The following is a 24,524-nucleotide window of genomic DNA, read 5'->3' on the forward strand; positions in this document are numbered from 1 at the left end:
CAAGTCTCTAGTGTGCACCAAAAACTGAACATAAAGCCCAAAGCGGGCTGCTTTTTGGGGCCTCCTAAAGAGAAGATGTGCCAGGCAATCAAACTCCAGAAGAGGAGACATCCTGGGGAGATGGATCCTGGAGCCTAAAATAAAAGGACCTAGTGGGAAAGGAGAATCATGTAAAGGGGGAGAAGATGCGTGGTGAATTAAAGGGGCAGCTTGCTCCCGGCAGGCCAGCTTATGAAGGCCAGGCTGGGCCTCCAGGCCAGTGGACCCTCAGCATTGGCCAGGAGGGCCCTGTCCCAGGGCGTGGGGTGTCCCAGGGGAACGCTTAGGCAACTTGAGGCCTCCCTCCTGATCCCTGAAGTAGATGCTTCCCCCAGCTGGGGGAGTCATCCAGGAAGAGTCAGTATTCCATGGAAATGAGGTGAAACCCCTCGCCCTGGGGAGGCTGGCAGCACACCTGGCTCCTCTGGAAGGCTGCGACAAGGAGCTTCCCTCCTTCCTTTGGGCCAGTAGGTCTCCACCACAGCAGGCCCACTGCCCACTTCTTTTAACAAATATTTTGTAACACTTCCTGAGTTTCCTGAAATGAAACAGTGTAACCTACCTATGCACATAGTTTCTTTAAAAAAAAGAGAGAGAAAAAAACACAATGTAATCTCTCAATTTTAACATAAAAGAGAAATAAAAGGAAGCTAATTTATGAGAACCTCCCCGCCCCCCCCCCCGCCCCACCCCAGACCTATTGCCTTCTGGAAAAGGTCTGGGCATAACTGTACTAGAAGACAAAGTGAAGCAGTCTGATTTTTGTCCCTGTAGGGGGCAGCCCATGAAGATTATGCTATTAACAGATGATGCAGGAGCATGACTAGTGATGTAAATACAACCAGCAGTTGATGAACTGGAGGCGTTCTCAAAGCAGTGAAGACTCCTGGTAAATTTGGTGGCAAATCTGAACAAAACAAAGGTCAGGCCTCCCTGAATGTCAGCATCAGGTAATCACCCTCCTGGAAAATTCAGTGTGTATTAACTCTGTACAAAATTAGTTCTGGTGGAGAACTAACTCTATACATTTGACAATTGTGCTGGATCAGGTAACTCCTCATTCTGAGTGAATGAAAAGGCTAGCCCATGCCTCACAGGACATTAGCTTCTCTGTCTCCTACTTATTATTCTATGGAATATGAAGAGGCAAAGGAGCTCTTTCTAAGCCCTGCCATTTGGAGTGCCCTGTAGACACTTCTGCTCGAGCGACTTAACAACAGTTCCACGTCTTTACTTAAAAACATCTGCTGGAAGTCATCACGCACCTTCTGCCTCAGTGCTCTGTGTATGGTCCCCCCTCCGCCGGTGTGAGCCATCACGTCTCCCCGAAATGTTTTCTATGACTATCCCACAAGCACCAATACTCATAAAGATAACATCAGGCAGATCTAAACTGGCACCAATTAGTGTCCCGGTACTGAAATTCCAGCTCGGGTGGGTGAAGAACAGGCATGTGATTTTATTTTATCTACTTTCCATTATCTTTGATGGACTTTACAGCAGTAACAAAATCACAGACCATCTTGCGTGTGACTCCATGACTTTCACACTCTGTTGCCCCGTCTTCCTATGCAGACAACACATAAAAACATGGAATATTATCTCAGAGGCTGGAATTGAGAAAGGCACCAAGAGCTGATGCTTCTCTGGAATTAATATATTTTAAAGAGAAACCCAGTGATGCTGTAAGATGCCCGTAAGGACCAACATCTGTAACCCCTTCTGTTCAGACTGTATCCATAAGTTAGCTGTGTATCAGTCACCTGATTTAAAGACCTGACAAAGGGCTTTGGGCAGGGAAAACCTCACATTATGAATAAATTAAATATTGAAAAACATCTGAGAAGAGGAATTAGTGTGTCAGCAGACCAGCTATACAGTTAATGATATGTGCTCAATTAAGCCTTAAAAATGTTATGAAACATCATAGCTAGTACCTATCAGTTAGGAATACCATTTTACAGAGGAATAGCTTTTTCTAAATAACACAGTTTATGGAAGTTACTGGGATTCTCTCTGTGTCAGGCTGTTCACAATCGGACCTTCACAGAATGGGCAGTGACAGGTCACAGAGGTGGGCTCCTTGCTGCCTCCTCAGGGCCTGGCTCATGCTCTGCTCAGAAGAGGACTCAGTGAACATTTATGGAATACATAGATGAATTAGTGCATGGACAAAGGGAAACAGGGGGGCTCGAAGGTTGTGAAAACTATAGAAAATGACACTTGGATACCCGAAGAACAGAGAATCCAGGAGCCCAATTCACTTTTTTTTCCTCTAATATAATTTTTAAAATAGACTTATTTTTCAGGGTAGCGTTAGGTTCACAATGGAAGGTACAGAGATTTCCCATATGTCCCTGTCTTGCAGGGCCTCCCCCTTTATCAACATCCTACACGGGAGGATACATTTGTTGCAACTGATGAACCCACGTGGACATATCATTATCTCCCAAAGTCTGTAGTTTACATTAGGGGCACCTGGTGGTGTGTATTCTGTGGGTCTGGACACATGTATAATGATGTGTATCCACCATCATAGTATGTATAGAGCAGTTTCACTGCTCTAAAAACCTCTGTGTTCCATCCCTCCACCTCAAACTCCTGACAACGACTGACCTTTTCACTGTGTTCACAGCTTTGCCTTTTCTGTGTAATCGGAATATGCAGTATGCAGCCCTTTCAGATCAACTTCTCTCACTTCGTAATATGCATTTAAGTTTCCTCCATGTCTTTTCATGAGTTGATAGCTCATTTCTTTTTAGCACTGAAGAATGAGGATTCTATTGTCTGAATGTACTACGGTTTATTTATCTACTCATTTACTGAAGGACATCTTGGCTGCTTCCAAGTATAATACAGTTTTCGGTTGTGTGATCTTTTTCTTATTTCTCATCCTCCTCACATACCATTTACTCACTTCTTATTTTCAATTTGCCTCTTCTTTAGTTTTGTGTGGTTCTACCAGTTTAGTGTCCCATTAGGCCGTTTAGCAAGCACACACCCCGGCCCCCACCAAAACAATTCTTGGTCATGATAAGAATAACATACAAGGCACCCTGCGTTCAAAAGATGGAATCTTCATTTCAAAATCACGACAGGGAAATGTGAGGGCCGAACCCCAGGGCTGGGTTGAAGGTGAATCCTAAAGGCCAGATAAGGCGTGCAGACGAGCAGGGCCTGAGCGTGGCCCCTCTGTGACTTCCTGCAGAAATCAGCTTGCCCAGGAGCTCTTTGCTGATGATCTATGACACCTGGGTGGTCTGCTGCACAGTGATATCTCACGACCTTGAACCCTTCCCCTGGTGAGCACTGGCTTTTATCCGACCCTGCTCACATGGATGTCTCCCCAGCCCCAATTAAATTTCTTTTGGAGAGTATTTAACTATAAACATTTCATTTAAATTTCCAGTGTATATTTGCCAAGGGAACTCAACTGCTGGGTGAAACACAAACCCAGATAGGTTCCAATCTGTGAAAAGGGACTTGGGAATCACAGTGTCTTCACAGGAATTCTTCCTTGCTGGGGGGATGAGATTCTGCTACATCTGAAAACCCACACTTTGAAGGAGAAGGCAGACCAGCTCTCCCTGCCCCGTTATTACTCCATATTTTGACAGTTAAAACATGTATGGACTTTGAACATGAAGAGTTAAACAGACTTTAACTGATAAGGAGAATTCTTCCTGAAAACTCCTTGGAGACACTTGTAATTAATTTGATCTTCTTCAGTCATTAACTCAGCCCCACAGTGAGTCGTCTGCACACTGCTCTATTAATTCACTGGAGATCACTTCCTGGGATTCATTTAGTTAAGGAGCACTGTTGGATTACATTTTAAAACCCTTAAAACTGGTTGTAATTGATGTCTGTTTATAGAAGCTTACTTTAATGGAGTCAGAGTGAGATGGAAATCTGCCTGGCAGCCTGAGAGGCTGCCTTGCTGCCTAAAGCCCAGCTTTGGGAGTACTGAGATGAATACAAATCACTGCCGATTAAAATAAACTTTTATTTTAATCTGGATAATAAGTTCTGAAATGGGGAGTATTTCACTTGTGACAATATGAGGAACTCATGTGAAATGGCTTGCTCCTCTCGGAATGTGCAGGTGAAAGTGTAATGTGTGTACTTCACTTTCAAAGGGACTAAATGTAAATAACAATGCCACGGTTAGATTTTATGAAGAAAATCCTTGGGTCTGAGATTTTGTGGGACTCTGGTTTTTTCCCTGAGGGAACTCAGGGTAGAAGAGTAGTAACACCCATTAAGCCTTCTCCAAAGCCAGCCTGGCTCCCCAAACACTCAACAGGCCTGCCTGGCTCTGGGTAGGCCACTGCAGGGACTAAGTGCCTGGTCCCCAGGCCTGCGCTTCCTATCCCAGAACCCAGAACCAGAGGGTCCGGCATTTTACTAAGGGGAGATGGAGAGTGTCTTTATTTTTTCAATACAATAGTATATCAAGAGGTACACATTCTGAGTATATCTGACCTTTTCCATTTGTTTTACCAGGTCAGCTTTTCTCCGCTTGGCCAAACTTTACCTTTCCTTCAAAGTGCACCTCAGGGCCTAATGACCTCTCTAATAATCCTTCTCTGGCCATGCCTGACAAGAAGAGCAAATGCTTTTTTGCTGTACAGACATTTGCAGTTTGCCAATCAATTTTAGATACCTTCTTGGCCTTAATCTTTAGAATAATTCTTTGTGGTACATGGGGAGTGTGTGTGTATCTACATACATGTTTATCCACACATACACACATATACATACCTGCTCTGAACACCTAGATTATGTATTGAATGCATTATTTATTTATTTACTCATCCAGTCAATATCCAAAGAATATTAAATAGGTGGCAGGCTCTATGCCAGGTACAAGAGATACAGACTCCCTGCCAAGTGAGCAGAAAATCAGCAGATGGGCACTAGATGCCAGACTGAGGGGTGGACTGTGCAATAGGAAATGGCTTCGTGTAGATCTTTATTCCACAAGCACTGGCTGAGGACCTACTATATACCAGGCACTGCTCTAGGTTCTGGGGATATAATAGTGATGTGAGCAAAGCCCCTGCCCTCAAGGAGGTCACACTGGGATACAGGTGGTGGTGATGGAGGTTGGGAGCACAGACCGTAAACAATGGTGTTCAATATATTGTCAAGTTGCGATAAAGGCAGTTAGGAAATGTGAAGTGGGGGAGGTGACAGAGTGTGTGTGTGGAGGTATGGGGCAGTTCCGTTTTAGGGAGGGAAACCAAGACCCTTCTGAGGAGGTGAATAAAGTGAGGCATGAGCCAGGTGAATTTGCATGGGAAGATACTGCCAGAAGAGGGACTAGCCAGGGCTAAGTAAGGCACCTGCACAGCTGCGTGTGGGTAACTGTATATCTAGCGGGTTTCAATATAACCCGAGGCCAATATAAATTATATCAGAATTTCTGCTTTTGACTCTAGTTTTCTTTATTCAGTACACTGCATCCAATAAATAACCAAACTATATAACCATGTATATCTTAATTAAACAAACATATCACTCCTCTGATTGCCACAGGTCACTTAAGTTCAAAATTAAAGGTCCAGTTTGAGGAATACATTCAAAATAAGATTCTAAATGAGAAAAAATCCCTGACTGCTAGAGAGAATGTCATGTGAACTTTAAGAAATATAGACACCATGTATATATATGATTAGATAAATCACTGGAGGGAAAAACACCAAAACATTATCAGTAGTTAACTGAGTTCTAAGATTCTGAGTGATTTCAAAACAAAATTTTAAATTAGTAATACTTAGAGAAGAAAGGAGGAAACAAACCATATTCGTCAGTCTTGTGGTAAATTAGGGGTGATTCCAGTTGCTTTTAAATACTTTTTTGCATTTTTTGAATTTTCAAATTGTGGATATAAGTCTTTATAATAATGAAAAGCACACAAAAGAGGTCTCTAAAAATGTGATTGAATTTCTGGGGACAGCGTGTGGTTTCACAACAAGAGGAAACAAATTGCCACAATCATCCTTAACGTGATCTCATATCAGATGAGCTGAACACTGTACCTTAGGAAAACCCATAGAAGCTTGGCTGTTCTCAGTCAAATAAAAGTGAAGGGAAATGGTGATTTTCTGAGCAATAGAATTCTTGTCAGGCAAGAAGGGAAAAGGAGTTGGGTGCTATTCACAGAAAATGCACTGGGTAATTTTGTTAAGTATATGTTATAGGTTCCAGTGCATTTTATATTTTTAAAAAAAGTCTGACTCCATGATTCGTATGGGTTGGGAAAAAAATCCCCCAACTGTTATAAATAAAATGCATACCATAAGACTTGAAAGTAAAGAAGTTTATGTTCTGATATGAGAATTCTACTTATTTCTGAGTTGATAACTTTAAGGTTTTCCCCCTGTGATGCTGATCAGTATATTATGATGCCTTTCTGAAGTATTTAAAAAAATAACCTAGTTATTTATTTTAAAAAAGGAGCACAAAATTGATCCCCCAAAAGTATGGGTTTGGCATTTGTACACTGAAGAGTTAACAGTGATCCAATGTGCCATCCATCATTGAACTTTTACTAATATCAAAGCACCCTGGGAAAAAAAATTATCTAAAATTGAGCCCAAACTAGCATGTGCTGTGACTCTAGCCTCTGAGAATGGGCACAAGCCCATTGGGGCAGTTGAGGGACCACTCATTCCTGACCTGTTCCACTGTCCTTTTTCCAAATCTGACTTTTGGCATTTGGGTCTCTTCCTCTCAATGTCCCACTAAGGCCTAAAAGCAACCCTATTTTCCCACCACAAATGGGAACCTTTTGAGCCACTGTTTTCATCTTAGCTATGCAATGTATGAACTCGTATTTGGCCATAGACTATTTAAGGTGAAAGATTTTGAACCTCTAAAGTTCTCCCCAAAGTGATACTGTTGAGCGACTCTTTTTGGGGTGCCAGACCCCTTCCCAGTGCTACTTCACCCTCTGCATTGGTTCTAGAAGCAGCCAACTCAGACAGTGCATTTCAAGCTTTCCCTCCCATACCGAGTCCCACAAGGCCTAAAAACAAGACGAGAGAAAATATTGAATATATTTTAGATTTACTGGTTCATTTCCTTTATAGCTACTCTGACTTCTTAAAGACATAAGTGCTAGTGAATTTTCTGGTTAAGCCAATCTGCATAAATATGGCAAAAATAAAAACTCATTTACCTGAATAGCCTAGTATGAACAAATCACAGAACTATAGAGATGAAAAAGACCTTAGGGATCACTAGCTCCATTTTGCCAATTCTTAGATGAGAGAGGACAGCAGAGTATAGTGTGATCAGGTCCCAGTTCAAATCCTGCCTCTTTCACTTACTAGCTGAGTGGTTTTAAGCAAATTAAACATTCTGTGTCTCAGTTTCCTTGTCTGTAAAACAGGGTTAATAACATCACCTACCTGAGGATTTTAGGGAAGATTCAGTGAGATACTTCAAGCAAACTGATGACAACAATGCTTTATAAATGTGAAGTTCAGAAAAACTGGTTTCTCAAGACAGTCAAAAATGAGATGTTAACTCCCAGCATATAGAGACATACATATCATGGCTTGGAGAAGTACTAAAAGGTAATCATTGGAATCCTATGCTTAATAAAGTGACATAAGGAATTAGGAGAGACGTTAGGGAGGAATTTGACATTTTGAGGACACCTGACTGAAGGAAGAGCTGCTGAAGAAGGCAGAGCCTCCAGTTCTAATATGTTCCCTGCAGGACAGTCATGTTGGTTGAGTCCTGGCTGGTTGTGGAATTAGTGGTCTCAGAACCTTTGCCTAGAATTGTCTCCATGGCAGCTGTTACTGTTGGCTGGAGGAGGCAGGAGGCAGATTTGTGGTGTGTGTGTGTGTGTGTGTGTGTGTGTGTGTGTGTGTGTGTGTGTGTGCGCGCGTGCACAGGCATGCATGCACATGGCTCCCCGTCCCACTGGCATCCCATGGGGCTGAGACTGCAGCTATGCTCACAATCTGGTGAAGCCCTGGGCATCTTCTGCATAGTTTATAACAAAGCTGGGAGCTAGGGTGGGCAAATGGTTGACAGGAGCACTCCACGAATTTCCCTGGGGAGCTGGGGAGGCTGCTGGAGAGTAAAACAAGACACACAGAGAGAATCTGAAGCAGCCTGGTGGAGGACACATATTTTTAGTGCATAGACAAGTACGTGTGTGACAGAGAAATACAAGAAGGGATTGGCGTTGAGGTGGAGGGAATGGGAGGGAGTGGCTGGAGAAGAGAAAGGCTCTAGTCAGAATAACAAAGGGCAAGTGTGGGAGCTAAGCTAGTGCTTGAATGGGCTTCTCCCTGCCCCACTTTCTGCTCTCAAGGCCTGGGAAACTTGGCACTGCACAGGAGGCAATTTCCGTGACAAATGAGTTTGGCCTTCAAATGGCATAACAAGCAAAGAATTAGGTGCAATTCACCCTATTTGTGTGTCCGTGAGCCACCTGATCATCACTGACTTGGGAGCTCAGGGCTGGGCGTGTCACGGGCTTGCTGCACAACACTGGGCTTCTCCCGCTCCGCTCTCAGCTGACCTCTTGCCATTGACCCCACACCATCTGAATGGCCCAGTCACCTCCTGAGTAGAGCCCTATTCTGAGAGTAGGCTATTTTGTTTTACTCTCCTCACAAGCAAGTTGTGTTTCTTGCACATTTTAGAAGGATGGTCTATTTTCCACTTCTCATCACAAAGTCAGGCTAAGAAACTTACCCAGAATTACATCTGTATGAATACTTGACTGCTTTAAAAATCTGCCTGCAGTTTTAGTTTCTTTCTTAAAAAAACTAAACAGGGCAACATTGAGATTGGAAAACAAAAATTAGCTGCTGTGATGTTCAGAGACTGTATTGCTTTGAAAGCAGAGCTGGTGTATTATTATTCTGTGTGTGTGGGGGTGGGCCTTTTTTTTAAACCAATCTATGGTCTTTAAATGTCTCTGCTTAACATGGCTTCCAGATAATCATGCAACTTTTGATAAAGTGATTACCAGGTAATGCTATCAAATAACAATCATGATTAAACTAGTTACATGAGCCCTCAGGCACTGAAGCAATTTCTGTGAAGAATGAGTTTGGCCTTCAAATGGTGTAATAAGAAAAAAATTAGGTGCAATTCACCCAGAACAGTATGTTATACTGGGAAAAGTGTAATATGTTTACCCATTCTTAACAGTTACAAATGGACTACAATTAACTTTATTTCTTTTCACCTTCCTTCCTTTCCTTCCGTTTTCCATTCTTTGTCATGTGACATGAGCAAGGTGGTTTATAGCTGCCACTGTGATTTTTTCCCTTTTTTTTTTTTGTATCATTAATATACAGTCACATGAGCAACACTGTGGTTAATAGATTCTCCCCATTATCAAGTCCCACCACACACCCCATTATAGTCACTGTCCATCAGCGTAGTAAGATACTATAGAGTCACTACTTTTCTTCTCTGTGCTATCCTGCCTTCCCCACGTCCCCTCACCATGTTATGTATGCTAATCATCATGCCCCTTATTCCCCTTCTCCCTCCCTTCCCACCCACCCTCTCCAGCTTCTTTCCCTTTGGTAACTGTTAGTCCATTCTTGGGTTCTGTGAGTCTGCTCCTGTTTTGTTCCTTCAGTTTTTGCTTTGTTCTTATACTCCACAGATGAGTGAAATCATTTGATACTTGTCTTTCTCTACCTGGCTTATTTCACTGAGCATAATACCCTTTAGCTCCATCCATGTTGTTGCAAATGGCAGGATTTGTTTTCTTCTTATGGTTGAATGATATTCCATTGTGTATATGTATCACATCTTTATCCATTCATCTACTGATGGACACTTAGGTTGCTTCTATTTCTTGCTGCGATAAACATAGGGGTACATAGGTCTTTTCAAAACTGGGATCCTGCATTCTTAGGGTAAATTCCTAGGAGTGGAATTCTTGGGTCAAATGGTATTTCTCTTTTTAGTTTTTTGAGGAACCTCCATACTGCTTTCCATAATGGTCGAATTAGTTTACATTCCCACCAGCAGTGTACGAGGGTTCCCCTTTCTCTGTACCCTCGCCAGCATTTGTGGTTCCTAGTCTTTTCTATGTTGGCCATCCTAACTGGTGTGAGGTGATATCTCATTATGGTTTTAATTTGCATTTCCCTGATGATTAGTGATGTGGAGCATCTTTTCATGTGCCTGTTGGCCATCTGAATTTCTTCTTTGGAGAAGTGTCTGTTCATATCCTCCACCCATTTCTTAATAGGGTTATTTGATTTTTGGGTGTTGAGTCATGTGAATTCTTTATATATTTTGGATGTTAACCCCTTTTTGGATATGTCATTTACAAATACATTCTCCCATATTGTAGGATGCCTTTTTGTTCTGTTTATGGTGTCCTTTGCTGTACAGAAGCTTTTTGGCATGATGTGATCCCATTTGTTCATTTTTTATTTGTTTCCCTTGTCTGAGGAGATGCATTCAAGAAAAAGTTGCTCAAGTTTATATTCAGGAGATTTTTGCATATGTTTTCTTCTATCAATTTTATGGTTTCATGACTTACCTTGAGGTCTTTGATCCATTTTTAGTTTACTTTTGTGTATGGGGTTAAACAGTAATCCAGTTTCATTCTCTTGCATGTAGCTGTCCTGTTTTTCCAACACCAGTTGTTGAAGAGGCTGTCATTTCCCCAGTGTATATCCATGGCTCCTTTATTGAATATTAATTGATCATATATGCCTGGGTTTATATCTGGGCTCACTAGTCTGTTCCATTGGTCTATGGGTCTGTTCTTGTGCCAGTACCAAATTGTCTTGATTACTGTGGCTTTGTAGTGTAGCTAGAAGTTGGGGAGCATAATCCCCCAGCTTTATTTTTCCTTCTCAGGATTGCTCTGGCTATTCGGGGTCTTTTGTGGTTCCATATGAATTTTATAACTATTTTCTCTAGTTTGTTGAAGAATGCTGTTGGTATTTTGATAGGCATTGCATTGAATCTGTAGATTGCTTTAGGCCGGATGGCCATTTTGACAATATTAATTCTTCCTTTCCATGAGCATGGGATGTGTTTCCATTTATTGATATCTTCTTTAATTTTTCTCATGAGTGTCTTGTAGTTTTCAGAGTATAGGTCTTTCACTTCCTTGGTTAAGTTTATTCCTAGGTATTTTATTTTTTTTGAAGCAATTGTGAATGGAATTGTTTTCCTGATACCTCTTTCTGCTAGTTCATCGTTAGCATATAGGAATGCAACAGATTTCTGTGTATTAATTTTGTATCCTGCAACTTTGCTGAATTCAGATATTAGATCTAGTAGTTTTGGAGTGGATTCTTTAGGGGTTTTTATGTACAATATCATGTCATCTGCAAACAGGGACAGTTTAACTTCTTCCTAGCCAATCTGGATGCCTTTTATTTCTTTGTGTTGTCTTATTGCCATGGCTAGGACCTCCAGTACTATGTTGAATAAAAGCGGGGAGAATGGGCATCCTTGTCTTGTTCCCAATCTTAGAGGAAAAGCTTTCAGCTTCTCACTGTTAAGTATGATGTTTGCTGTGGGTTTGTCATATATGGCCTTTATTATGTTGAGTTACTTTCTCTCTGTACCCATTTTGTAGAGAGTTTTTATTATGAATGGTTGTTGAATTTTGTTGAATGCTTTTTCAGAATCTATGAAAATGATCATGTGGTTTTTGTCCTTCTTTTTGTTGATATTGTGGATGATGTTGATGGATTTTCAAATGTTGTACCATCCTTGCATCCCTGGGATGAATCCCACTTGGTCATGGTGTATGATCCTCTTGATGTATTTTTGAATTCGGTTTGCTAATATTTTGTTGAGTATTTTTGCATCTACGTTCATCAGGGATATTGGTTTGTAATTTTATTTTTTTGTGGTGTCTTTGCCTGGTTTTGGCATTAGAGTGATGCTGGCCTCGTAGAATGAGTTTGGGAGTGTTGCCTCCTCTTCTACTTTTTGGAGAACTTTAAGAAGGATGGGTATAAGGTCTTCACTAAGTGTTTGATAAAATTCATCAGTGCCACTGTTATTTTCTAACCACCTGGATCACTTTACAACATCCCTTTTTTTTATCGTCTAGAATAAGAATACACAGAGCAGGCAGAAAACAATTTGTGGCTCTTGCTGATTATTTTTCCACCTAAGACGTCAAAAAGCTATTAAACATAATTTGAGCCTAGTAAGAAATTAGCAAGCAACAACTGTGTCATCACACACAGATTGTCCTAGAAGAGTCTCTATGGGATGAGTCAGCAGGAGAAAGGCGGGTTGATTATTTTATTACATATAAAGTTTAAGCATAAGATTCTTATAATGTAAAACTCAGGCTCATGCCAGCTACAAATGTGTGAATTTGCTGGTTAAAATCCAAAGCCCCAGAATAAAGGTATTTTTAGTATTCCTTTCTATTTTTCTCATCTATACTTGGTACATGTTTTCACAAAGTAAAAGGCAGGTCTTCCCCCTTCAAATCTCTCCTAGTACAGTGCAATGCTGTTGCCTCTGGGTATTTTTTCTATTTTGGAAGATAAACAAATGAAAAAATGAAAACACATAATAATTGTTTCTATCGTGAGTTACAATCATAACCAAGTCTGAAAGCTAATTCCAACACCCAAGGATATGAGAGTAAAAATATTTGATGTCCTTACCTATGTTTAGTCTCAATTTACATAAAATATCTTTTTCACAGCAAATCTGTCATCAGTATGAAATGAGGATACACTGATACACCTAATAAATTAGTGTTAAAATTGTGGATGTAAATAGTATTAAGCATTGATGTTTTCTTTTGAGACTTTATTTGCATAAAGTTATAGATGTCTGAAAGCTTTTATATATGTGAAAACATATCCATGGAAAAGAATAAAAAAAGAACAAGCATGGGGGTACAGTGCACATATAAATTTCTCCTGTGTTCAGGCTGCCTCCTACGTACACATAGGTTCAGTAATGTTTATTTTTCTGAGTGGAATTTTTGATGTCATATGTGATTTTTATTCAAATGCATAAATATTATCTTTTTATTTTAGCTATTTTAGGCATGGGGTTGCAGTGTAGGGCTCTGTTTTAAGCCCATTTCTCTTGCCTTCTTAGTTTTGCTCTCTATTTCCTGGTAGGTGTCTTCTCAAAGCTTGATAGGCATGTATGTAGCTCAAGATTGGCCTTTCACACCCACCCACAGCTGGTCTGTGGGTGTATAATTGTATGGAGACACTGTGTAGGCAGTTTAAAGAGTGTTGATTATGGTTTTTGTTACTGGGTAATGCATAATGATTTTCAGATGGGCAGCAGATAAGGACAAACCAAAATAAGGAATTAAAAATTTTACTGTTAGTAAGATGATTCCACTTCAACAACTGAAAATTATATCTAAGAATTTAAATTATTTGAAATCCTAACTAGGCTTTACAATGGCTAATATTATGTCGGCTCTTCAGAATGTACGTTTCTTCTGATTCCAGGCACTTGTATTTTCCCTGAAATATTAGGAAGTATGTCAGTTATGATATGAGAAAGTAGAAAACCTCCCTCCGTTCCTTCTCTGGTGTACTCATTCTCTTTTGTTACCTAGGCTAGGTTTCCCGAAATATACGTACTTGTGTTTGGTAAGCTTAGCTTTGGCCTCTTCATCTGAGAGGGTCTGATGGGAGTTCTTTCATGGAAAGCTGGTAAACTTTTAGATGCACATGTGCCATTCCACGGCAGACTGCCATGCTAGCTTTGTTCTAACTTAGCAGTAGAAACAGCACACATTTGTTATCTTAGAATTATAGAAGTCAGAAGTCCAAAATGGGTTTCACTGGGCCAAAGTCAAGGGGTTGGAAGAGCTGCATTCTTTCTGGGGGCTCTAAGAGAGAACCTGTTTTCTAGCCTTATCCAGCTTTGAGCAGTCCCCTACATTTCTTGACTTTTGGCCCCCTTTTTCCACCTTAAAAGCCAGCAGGGGCTGGTTGAGTTTTCTTTACACGGTATCACTTTTATCTGCTTGTGTCATCACACATCCACCTTTCCACCTCCCTTTTCTGCTTTTAAGGACCCTTTTGATTATCAGGAAAATCTCCAACTGTTAAAGTCAGCAGATTAACAACCTTAGTTCCATGTGTGCCCTTAATGCCTCTTTGCATTGTAACATACATATTCATGGATTCCAGGGCCTGGGACATAGATATCTTTGGACTGGGGCATTATTCCTATCTTCCAACTCATCTCCTTCCCCCTGAAGAATTAGTAACCTCTCTCTTTTTGTCCTCCAGCCCTGTGCCATCCTTTCTTGGAGATTTCAAAACTAAGGTGCTCCTTTGCTGCCTGGCTTTTAAGCATGCTGTTCTTTTGCTCCACTAGATTCCATCCTTCTTGTACTAAGAACTTCTTGAGGTCACATGCTTTGTGAAACAGAAGTAGATGTATACAAATAAGAAGCTGAGGGTGAGGAAAGCTATGAAATATGAAAGTGACAGGGACCAGAACAGAAGGGTCCATGAGATGATTTCAATGTGGAACAAAGATGCATCAAGGGTGAATTCAAGGGACCCCATTGGAAATGGCAGAAATTATTCTCATGCTTCTAGCCCTATCGAATACCTCAACCCATTGAGACCTCATTCCATACTCCTATGTGGCCTTGAATTTTGTCCATGTAGGGAGCAATCAATTCATTATGAGAACATGTACTGTGGGCTAAAAGCCAGAAAAGCAGAAAGATCCAGTTGCTCCCCTGAAGGAGCTTAGAGTGCAAACACTAGGATGGAGAATGAGGGACTGTTTTTAAAGGGAAAGGGAAGAAAGAGACAGATATACATACACCACCTTCCTTAAATGGTCCTGTGGAGTCTCCCAGAGGCCCTCAGCTTGGATGGGTACCTGCCTGAAATGTCTTTCCTTTCCTGGGACTGTGGCTGTCACTTTCAAGTTAGACAGGGTCCAGGATATCAAACTTATCTGGTGACTGGTTAACCCAAACCAGGCATTTAATTGGTTTAATTTTTAATTTTTAAATAATATGAGCTAAAACCTTTTTACTTCCCAAATTAGTTTATATTCTGCTTATTTCCCAAATTATTAAGACCTGAGTCATTTATTATTAATTCCCCAAACTGTTGTTGACCACCAGATATATGTTAGATTCTGAGCCAGGCACACAAAGATGAAAAACACAAACTTCTTTGTCCTGAATTATAACATGGAGAATAAAGTGTTTTCTTTCCACTTGATCTATATAATTGAGTGGAGTGTTTTCTTATCTACTTGGGGAAGGTATATGTTTATAATTTAGCTTCTCTATTTAGGCTTTTTAAGACTTTCTTCTAATCTAATGGGTGGCTTTCTGATTTTAAATACATTATCCCCAATGAAAATTATTTTAACAATAGTACATGTTTATCATGAAGTGAGAAGGCCACTTATACTTCAACTTAAAGGAAACACGTTCATTTTCTAAAGTAATATTTCCTTTAAAACCAAGGTTTCATTTCTTAGGAGGGTTTCAAACTCTCTTTTCTACTTGTGTACTTAGTTATTAATCAAAGGATATAGTCACAGTCTCAAAATTGTGTAGACATTTTACAAAGCTACCATATTATTTACATTCTTTGTAGACTAATCCGTCTAGCTGTTCTTGGGCTGTGAAAGGACCTGGACAGGTCGAGTAGAATTGCAATAAGATTTTGAAATGCTTTTTATCTATAGCCTACTCCATGATGAAACCCTACATTGGTCCCCCTTTCTTCATGAAGCCTCCATGGAATTCCAGTTCACAATCAGCTCTCTCTGAGATGGTGTATGTGTATGTGCTGTGGCTCAAATGAATAAGCAGGGGCTGTCATGTTCCTCTCTAAAATTTGAAACTGAGCAATCTTTAGCAATGGGCAGTGAGCTGACGATACAAGAAGGAACCAGAAAGCAGATGGAGGGTGGTCAAAATGGCTGTGGAAGCCCAAGCATAGGAGCATTATGAATATTTGGAGTTCTACAGTTTGAAGAGGGCAGAGCAGGGGCAGGTGCATGGAGAAAAGCCAAAGAGCTGTGAGGAAGAACCTGCAGGCCTCAGACGCACAGCATGAGCTCCTGACGACTTCCCCAGGTCGGCTCCCTGAGACTCGGCTGCTCTGCTACTTCCTTCTTAGACTCCCAAGAGACCTTCATTAATATTCACAATGGACTCCTTACCTGAAGCAACTTGAGTGAGCCTCTGCTTCTCACACTACAAGAGCCAGACTAGCATGGAAGTGGGTGGACCTACTCAAGCTTACTCATTTTACAAGCCTGATTCTGCACTATGATGACTCTTGATAAAGCAGGACCTGCTCTCTTTTTTGAAAGAATGGTGCAAAGAAGATTGTGGTGCGATGGAAATTAGGTTGTTGGAAATATTTTAATGAAAAATAAGAAAGAAGCAAATCTCATTGCTATTGGCTTCCAAATTACTCAGTCTTCTATCTTTTCTGCAGATATTTGTGGAATGGCCTGTGCCAGGGGTCACAAATTCTTAGAGGAATGAACTAGGAATAAACTAGCCTGCCCTGGGGATGTCCAGTCTCTAGGAAGGGGTTGAGAAGAACCCTCAGCACAGTGAGAAAATTATGGTACAAAATAGCATGTGCAATGACTGAAGGAAGTCTAGGTTAATGAACACTTCCTTGGCAATGATTTTCCAATGACCCTGAAGTGTGTCCTTGGCTTTCAAATGGGTTCATGGCAACACCTGTAATATACTATCAGGTATTTGCAGACTGCCTTCTAGGCAAGATACATTTTAGCAAATCAATGGAGATGCATCCAGATATAAAGAGGCAGAATTGTGCTAACAAGTCAATTCTAAGAGAAAAAGCAAATAATGGTTTGGTTCCTTTAATGGAGAAGCATAGCAGGAAACAAATAGTTAAAAAAGCTTTATCATAAACTTTGAGGGGAAAGGGAGTAGGGGTTTCTCCATGGTGCCCCACTTCCAGTGGTTGCTCTAGGCATCTCTGTGCCTCCTCTCCTCCAGCTCTGTGCCTACCTCTACTGACTCCATTACTTTGCATGGTGCTGAGGTCCCCGGCTTCTCAATATTGTGACCTACATTTCATGTTTCTCATTTAGGCAACTGGCAGTAGGGATCAGCTATTGTTCTGGGCTTCGTAGCAATTCTGTAATTTCATTCCCTCATTAGAAAGTGTGTGTTTATTTATTAAAGCTGCACACTGCCCAAAGGCAATGTACAAAAATATAGAAATACCAAAATTAAATAAAGGCTATTATTGCTGGTATTTTATAAAGCTTGTCTATCACAAGCCACTGTGTACTTTTATAGAAGAGCAGCTCTATTAACCAGGTGCTTCCCGGCACCTCAGTCAGCAAACTTTGCATCTACTCTGCTTCCTGCCTCTGTCAATACACAGGTCCCTCTATTGGAGGCCCTTGTATGCAGCAATGGGGACAGACATGTCTATAGTCTTGCACCTTCTAGGAAATTCTCCAGCCTCCAAGCCACTCCACCAAGTGGGTACAAAGGGCCCCTCATGGGGTCTTTCCGCTGAGCTCCAACACCCTGGAGCAGCAACCTGGGGACTGAAGGGACATTTCTGTTTCTAGATGGGTTCTTTCTACTGTTGGCTGAGGAAACACACACACAGAACCGTCTGGGCTCCCTTCAGTGTGCAGATGTGATGGCATGCCATGGGGGTACTGCCTCTGGAGTCGGGAGGCCCATGGTCAGATGCGAACAGATAAAGGGAAGTACACTAGGGATTTTTGTCCTGGAGGTAAGAAGGTGAAGAGAAATCCTGTCTGCGGAGGGAGAGACTGGCCACATAGCCATTTAGTCTCTTCCCATTGTGAGTTGATCTCTCCACAGAAACTTGAGAATGAGAGGGCCCCGAGAACAGCCACCCACTCAGAAGCATGTGGAGATGGCCATCACATCTCAGACAGGCCGCTGGATGGAGAGGCACAGTTTTCAGACCTAGGGATGGATTTGAGGCAACAGACATGGAAGTGAAACAGGGCAGATTCTGCTTCCAGCCCTTTGATGTCTTTGAGTCTCCTCATTTTTTCCCTTGGTTATAATCAATTTCATGAAGGTGGGCAGTGAAAGGATAAAAAAAAAAGAGAGAGAAAGAGAGAGAAAAGAAAATGGAAAGAAAGAAAAGAAGGTGGCATCCTATTCCCCTGCTGGTTGTGTGGGGAGCAGAGTCTGTTTTTGGGGGTACAATCTTAGCGCCTGTCATGACCCAAATCGCAGTTTCTCTGTGTCCTACCCAAGGGAGGAATTCCACAAGCAAGACAGTTCAGCCAGGCTGAGGAGCCATCTTCTCATTTTTCTTTCCTTTGATTTAACATTAAAGCATCCTTATTTTGACCAGTTGATATCTGAGCCAGTTTTAAGGCGAGGAGGCCATCAAATGAAAAATAAGCAAGAAAGTTACCATATTCCCGACTGATGTTCAGTTTTCTATAAAGAATTAACAAAGCTGCCCCTGCCGCTCCTGCTCCAGCCTGGAGAGCAAGCCCTTCTCCAAGCTTAGCTCGCCAGTGTCACTCGGCTGACTCTCCTTGGCCAGAACTCATTTCAGAAAACACTGCTCGCTAGAATACCTTTGCTTTTGAGTAGAAATATCTCCTGTGATGCCATCAGCTGGAAATAAAAAGGAAAATTTCCAAAACTCTTTGCAAACAAAGAGCAGCATTGATGAAACTGATCACAAAAAGCAGGCAGCCGCCCCCGAAGAGGGGAAATGTTAAGAGAATTAAAGTGATAGAGTCCATGTCTCCTCCCCGAGCCATGGAGAGATTCCAGGTGAATGTGAGGCCACTTCTCTTTAAAAATAAATCAGATCATGCTTACATTCACCATAAGCTAATGTTGCCTAGGCACACATATCCTTCATAAGATTCAAAAGTTTATATCTTTTATAAGATACACAAGTTTGGAGTGCTTTATTCTGGGTTTACCACCTCTCTTCCTCCAGGTTAGCATGCTTCAGGTAGAATATTATTATTATTATTATATTATAATATTGTTAGAATATAGTATTCCTAGTAGTTACACAAAGGAAAAAGGGAAAGCATTTACTCTTATTCATTAGAGCAAATCCCTGTTTTGCAGCATGATTTGTATTTAAAATAAAATCTTCTGGCTGACCCTATCTGGCCAAAAGGGATATATTTTATAGATAATTCCACTGTCCCCAGGCTTCAACTTAATTGTGAGTATATAAGTTAATTATATCAAAACACCAACGTTCATGTGACTGGGCAGGGCAGGTGTGACTGAGCCATTGTACCACCTTGGATAAGGTGCTATCAGACCCATGGGGAGTAGGATTATACTAGCCTCTCGTTTCCACTGGCAAAATCTCCCAACAGAATGATTGCACTTCACACAGAACATTTTAAATCATAAAGACAGGAGATAAAGAACTATTAATGAATACAAGATCACAAGCAAGGCCCAGGCAGGTTAAATGGAAAGTGGCTATTAAGGAGGGTTGGTTTTTCTTGTACCTGTGTATCAGTGAGCCACATCTTTAGATAAGGCTTTTTTCAGCATGATACCAGATCTTATCAAATGCGGTTACACACTGTTTAGTCTCCAGGGCTGACACAAAGGAAATGACATCAAGGACAGCGCACAACAAAACAATGTGGAGAAAACCGGAGGGAGGTGAGTAAGTGGGTTCAGTCGTTATCACAGTGACTCTCCCTATAAAGCTGAGTTGCACCTGGAGTGGGTGATAAGATGCACGCACGTGTGTGCATGTGTGTGCGTGTGTGCATGTGTGTGTGTTGCAGGGGCTTTTAGAAAAGGAGATGTGAAAATACGGGAGGGCAGTAGCAAATAAAATGGCACACGGGCTGCCAAGATGGAGAGGATATTTGTTTTCTCTTGCTCCGCACGGGCAAGGCAGAGCTCTCCCTGTGCAGCTTTTGTCCTTCAGAGCTGCGAGAGCCCACGCTTTAATGCCTGCAGGTTGACCATGCATTGTTATTATACAGTCTTCATGTTCACATCATGTGTCATCTGACCAAAGGAGAGTCTACAAAGTGAAAGGCTCATGCAAAATTTATGCTTATATGGCTGTTTCAGTCAGTGGAAAAATCAATACTGCAGGCTTGATGCACAGGAATGACTGAGTGCTCTCTGACTGACACTAAAAGCACGCGGAGATTGAGAGCTGCATTTGCTGCTCAAGGAATCGAGTGTATTAGAGCTCTTATAATAGTCTGCTCACCTTATATTAGCCTTTCCTTGGGATTATTTTTTGATAACAATTATGATTGTGGGGTTTAAGGCAATTACACTATTACAAAGAAAAAGCTGCTTTTTATGTCCTGTAAAGCTGTCATATATTTCACACCACAACTGCCTTCCAATTATTTTGCTACAATGCACTTTGGAAGCAAAATGTCCTAACTGATATATATTAGTCCTTTATGTTTTATAAATAAAAATCAAAGCTGTAATGTAATCCTTCAAAAGGAGCTTCTCAGTTTCCCCAGACATGATTTTAGAAAGAGCAGAAATGTACTGGGTGTAGCGTGTTTTGAAAGAGACGCATTATAGTGCTTGGGGTTCCGTGCAAATACACACACTCTAGGAGAGCTGTGAAAGACGAAGAGACAGACTGGTCCAAGCCCTGTTTCAAAATGCTAATAGCATCTGTTAAGTGGTGGCTCATGGAGGCTTACAAGTTGGAATTTAATGATAAAGCAGAAAAACAACCCTTGAAATTAATTCCATCCAAAAGGAACTCAAAGACATGTTGTGACAGTACCTTAAGTAGTCAGCAACAGCCCGATCTGATTTTTCTCTTACTTGTCAAGCCCTTTTGAAGTGAAGATTTTACAGCTGCATTGAGGCCCAGATGTCAAGGGGTGGGTGGGTGGAATCTAGAGCCTGGCAGGGGAACCAGGTAGAAAAGTCATAGGCCAAAGTGAGTCATCATAATAGGGATCTGGAGATTAAACTATGGCAGGAGAGAACTCCTTGTTGGTAAGCCATGAAAACCTGTGCTTATGTGCTCGTGTTTCAGGGGAGGGTAGAAAATGCTACTGTTTTCAACTCTGAAAACCCCTGAGCAAGAGGGCACTCAGTTCTGTGGGGATAGGAGAGCTCTGGGTGGTGCTAACACAGTTAGCCTGTCTCTTTCACCGTGTGCTACATGACACCACCATCGCAGCCAAAGCCAGTGAGTTCAGCCTCTAAATTAATGATATGAAGGTTGCTTTATGTCCGCATTCCAAAAATAAACAACAGAATTGCTGAAAACAGCTGAAAGCACAGTAGTTATTTGAGAGTAAGGATTTAAATTGAGGATAAGGCATGTGCTCTGAATGCATTTCACAAAATGTACCTACCAAAGGATTTTATCCATGCATGCACCAAGAAGGGTCTTTGGGGCTTAAAAACTCAGTGCAGAAAGGATGCCCATGGTTGTTGAGCTGCCATGTTGCAGGAGAGAGACACAGATATCTGACAACCCCAGGGGCATCCTCACGCCGTCCCGTGATAGGCTGAGCATGGGAAAGGCAAAGGAAGCAGATGGCTTATCTTCCACCCCCCGTGCTTCCTTGAACATACCTCGCCGTTTCAAAATGCCTTTCTATTAGCTCCTTGGTAGAGATTCTTTCCTAATTTGCTTTTAATTGGGAAGATGCTATTTCCTTCTGTTGGTACTTATTGTGAACTCATTGGCCAGAAATCCTATTTTAATCCCATAACCTGTTAAGCATCTTTCTGGCTCTTAAAATATCAATAATATTTCTTAATAAATCCACTTCTCCCAGAGTGGTAATGCCACTGTGATTTTTTGTTCTGGAAAAGAACACTTCCTGTGATGTCTTTCTGAATCAACACAGTAAATCCTATCTTTAATATTGGGATATATTCTGAGGCTTCCACATGGGACATATTATATGGAATTATGTGTACCTTGGGAAAAGGGTCCATCTCAGACAGTGAGGAGATACCTAACCACTATCCAGAACTAGCAGTGGAAAATAAAGTGATTCTAGAGGTGCTCAGAAAACAGCAGAAGGCTTCCAGGCTCAGACAGGCATACCACCTACTGATGCCCTAGAATATGGCATCACGTGTGACTTTTGTCTTGAAAGTCTGTCACTTCTTGATTTTGGCTGAAACAAACGCAAGCCTCCCAAAGTGGGTGATTTCTAAAATCCCTTCATGGTCTCTCACTGGAGTAAGATTAATCATTAAGCAAGTATTGGTAAGAGGCTAGATGCCCTTGATCTAAGTCCTTCTCCGCCATTTATTAGTTGTGTGACACTAACCAAACTTCTTGAGCCTCCATTTCCTCATCTGTACAGTGGAAATAATGATCTCTGACCAGCAGTGGTTGTGAGTTAAATGATTATGTTTTATGGACAGCATCTAACATAGGGCTTGCACTACTAGGAGGTGGTGAGGAAATGTTTGTTCTCTAATTTGTTCCTTAATAAAGTGATTATTGGCTAAAAAAAGTCATCCTGGATTTAAAGTGAGCTGAAATATGTCTCAAAACTGAGCAGAAAGACCATTGTCAGTCTCTCTTGTTGGCTAGAAAAACCCATGGAATAAATGGCTAAGGAACAACTGAGCCAAAAAGATTGTCTTGATTCATGAGATTCTTTGGGTCTCAGCTCACTACAGCTGTTGCTACTGGCAACAAGACCCTTGGTGACGACGACAATGATGGTGATGATAGCTGATATTTATTAAACCATTTATAGGAATTAGCTCTTTCTCAGAGAATCATCCCATCAATATCATGAGATAGATGGGCTATTTTGTCATCCCAATTTTACACGAAGGAACCAAGGCTCAGATGGATTCAATAACTTGCCCAAGGTCAAGTAACTAGGGCTGGAGCTGAGATCCGATACCAGGCAGCCTGGCTTAACCACGCCGTCACACTACCTCCCACTAATGATCCCTAAATGCCTCTTTCAAAAGGACGTCAACCTGAACCATTTCAATCTAAATTACATCCTCCTTGTTTTCTCTGTCTTGACACAATGTTTTCCTTCTTCATACTACTGATAAGTACCATGCTGTGCACTTCTTTTGGCTAAATGACTGACTTTCAGTAGAATGTTCCCTGGGAAACCAGCCCTTGTTGGATTCTCTTATTACAGTTTCAGTGCCTACCTCAATGCCTGGGACATGGGAGGGACTCAGTACATATTCACTGATGGAAGGAAAACATGATTTCACTGAGAGTGTTTGTAAAGGTTGACTAACATTATTCCAATGAGACAACTTTAAAGGATGGTATCAGGTGGTAAAAAAGATGTGGGTTCAGTTTTAATCATGTTCAAGTTTTGATTCATTCCTTCTTTCTTAGTTACCCTACACCTCAGGGATATGCAGCTCCCAGAAACAGTCAGTGGCGGGGGGAAGGGAAGAAGCTGAAGCATGAATAATGTTTCATTTCCTCCTCTATGTCCTTACTGCTTATCTCCAAATCTCCATCTTTGTCGCCTTCACTATGTTTGTAGAAAGAAAGTTGGAAATAGTAGTGAAGGCAGCAGCAAAGGCCATCAGAGCCATGAGACACTGGGTCAGGTTGTTTGGCCTTCCTTCTACCTTTTAAGGATTGTTTCTTTCTCCACCGGTGCCCTCTACTGATGATCTAGCTGGAACTATGCGCAGTCCTTTATGTTACACTGGAGACACCTAGATGGAAAGAGACTCGATTTCATGTTCAGTCCTAATCCAGTACATGGAATTCAGAGGCTGCCAAAGAAAGGAGGATGTGTCAGGGACAGCAGTCTCTTGCCGAGAGGTTTAAGAGAAAGGTGAAAAATTGATCAAAAACCAAGTGGTAAGGAAAGATTTTCTTTCAAATGGGAGATACTGCCATTGAGACATTGTCTTGGGTTAATAACTTTGCTGATATCCTCCCAGAGGGTCTAAATAGTAAACAGAACGGAGAGACCTAGATGACTTGGCGCAGAAGTGGAGGGGTAGATAATCACACATCTGCACTTTTCAGAACTAGCGAAGAACGGGGCAGTCTTATTGAAAATTCTTTGTGGATCAAATTTTGCCAAGCTGTCTGCTTGCTTTTGAATTAAACTAATTTTCATATTCAACTCAAGATCTTAAAGCAGGGCCAGATGTTTTCTCCAAGCAAGTTTAATCTTTTTTTTTTTTAGATAAGCTTTTTATTGCAGTGTAACATGCAGAAAAGTATACAATTTACAGCTCAAATAATTTTCACAAACTGAACATATTCAGGTAATCAACAACGTTTAATCTTTAGAGATATTTATTTCCATGATTTGCAGAACCCAAGTAGACTTTAATGTTGTTAAATTATAATTCATTCAGCAAAATCTGTAACTTTGGTAATTTGCTATCTAAGCTCCATACTATTTTTATGAAATACCTGCAAGGTTTTAGAACTTGGACACATCATCAGGACACTGTTTTTCACTGGCTACTATGAGGTTCAGAGACTTCCATTATTCCTTTGGAAATAGTAAAGGCTATTTGGATTATT

General features: G+C 41.2%; 1 protein-coding gene across 3 annotated transcripts in view; it reads right to left on the reverse strand.

Annotated features, from left to right (window-relative positions):
- Positions 1-24,524, reverse strand: part of POU6F2 (POU class 6 homeobox 2) — a 475,695-nt gene that overhangs the window by 176,178 nt on the left and 274,993 nt on the right. The window lies entirely within an intron of this gene.

This window comes from Manis pentadactyla, chromosome 7, assembly GCF_030020395.1.
Source record: "Manis pentadactyla isolate mManPen7 chromosome 7, mManPen7.hap1, whole genome shotgun sequence".
NCBI classification, from domain to species: domain Eukaryota; kingdom Metazoa; phylum Chordata; class Mammalia; order Pholidota; family Manidae; genus Manis; species Manis pentadactyla.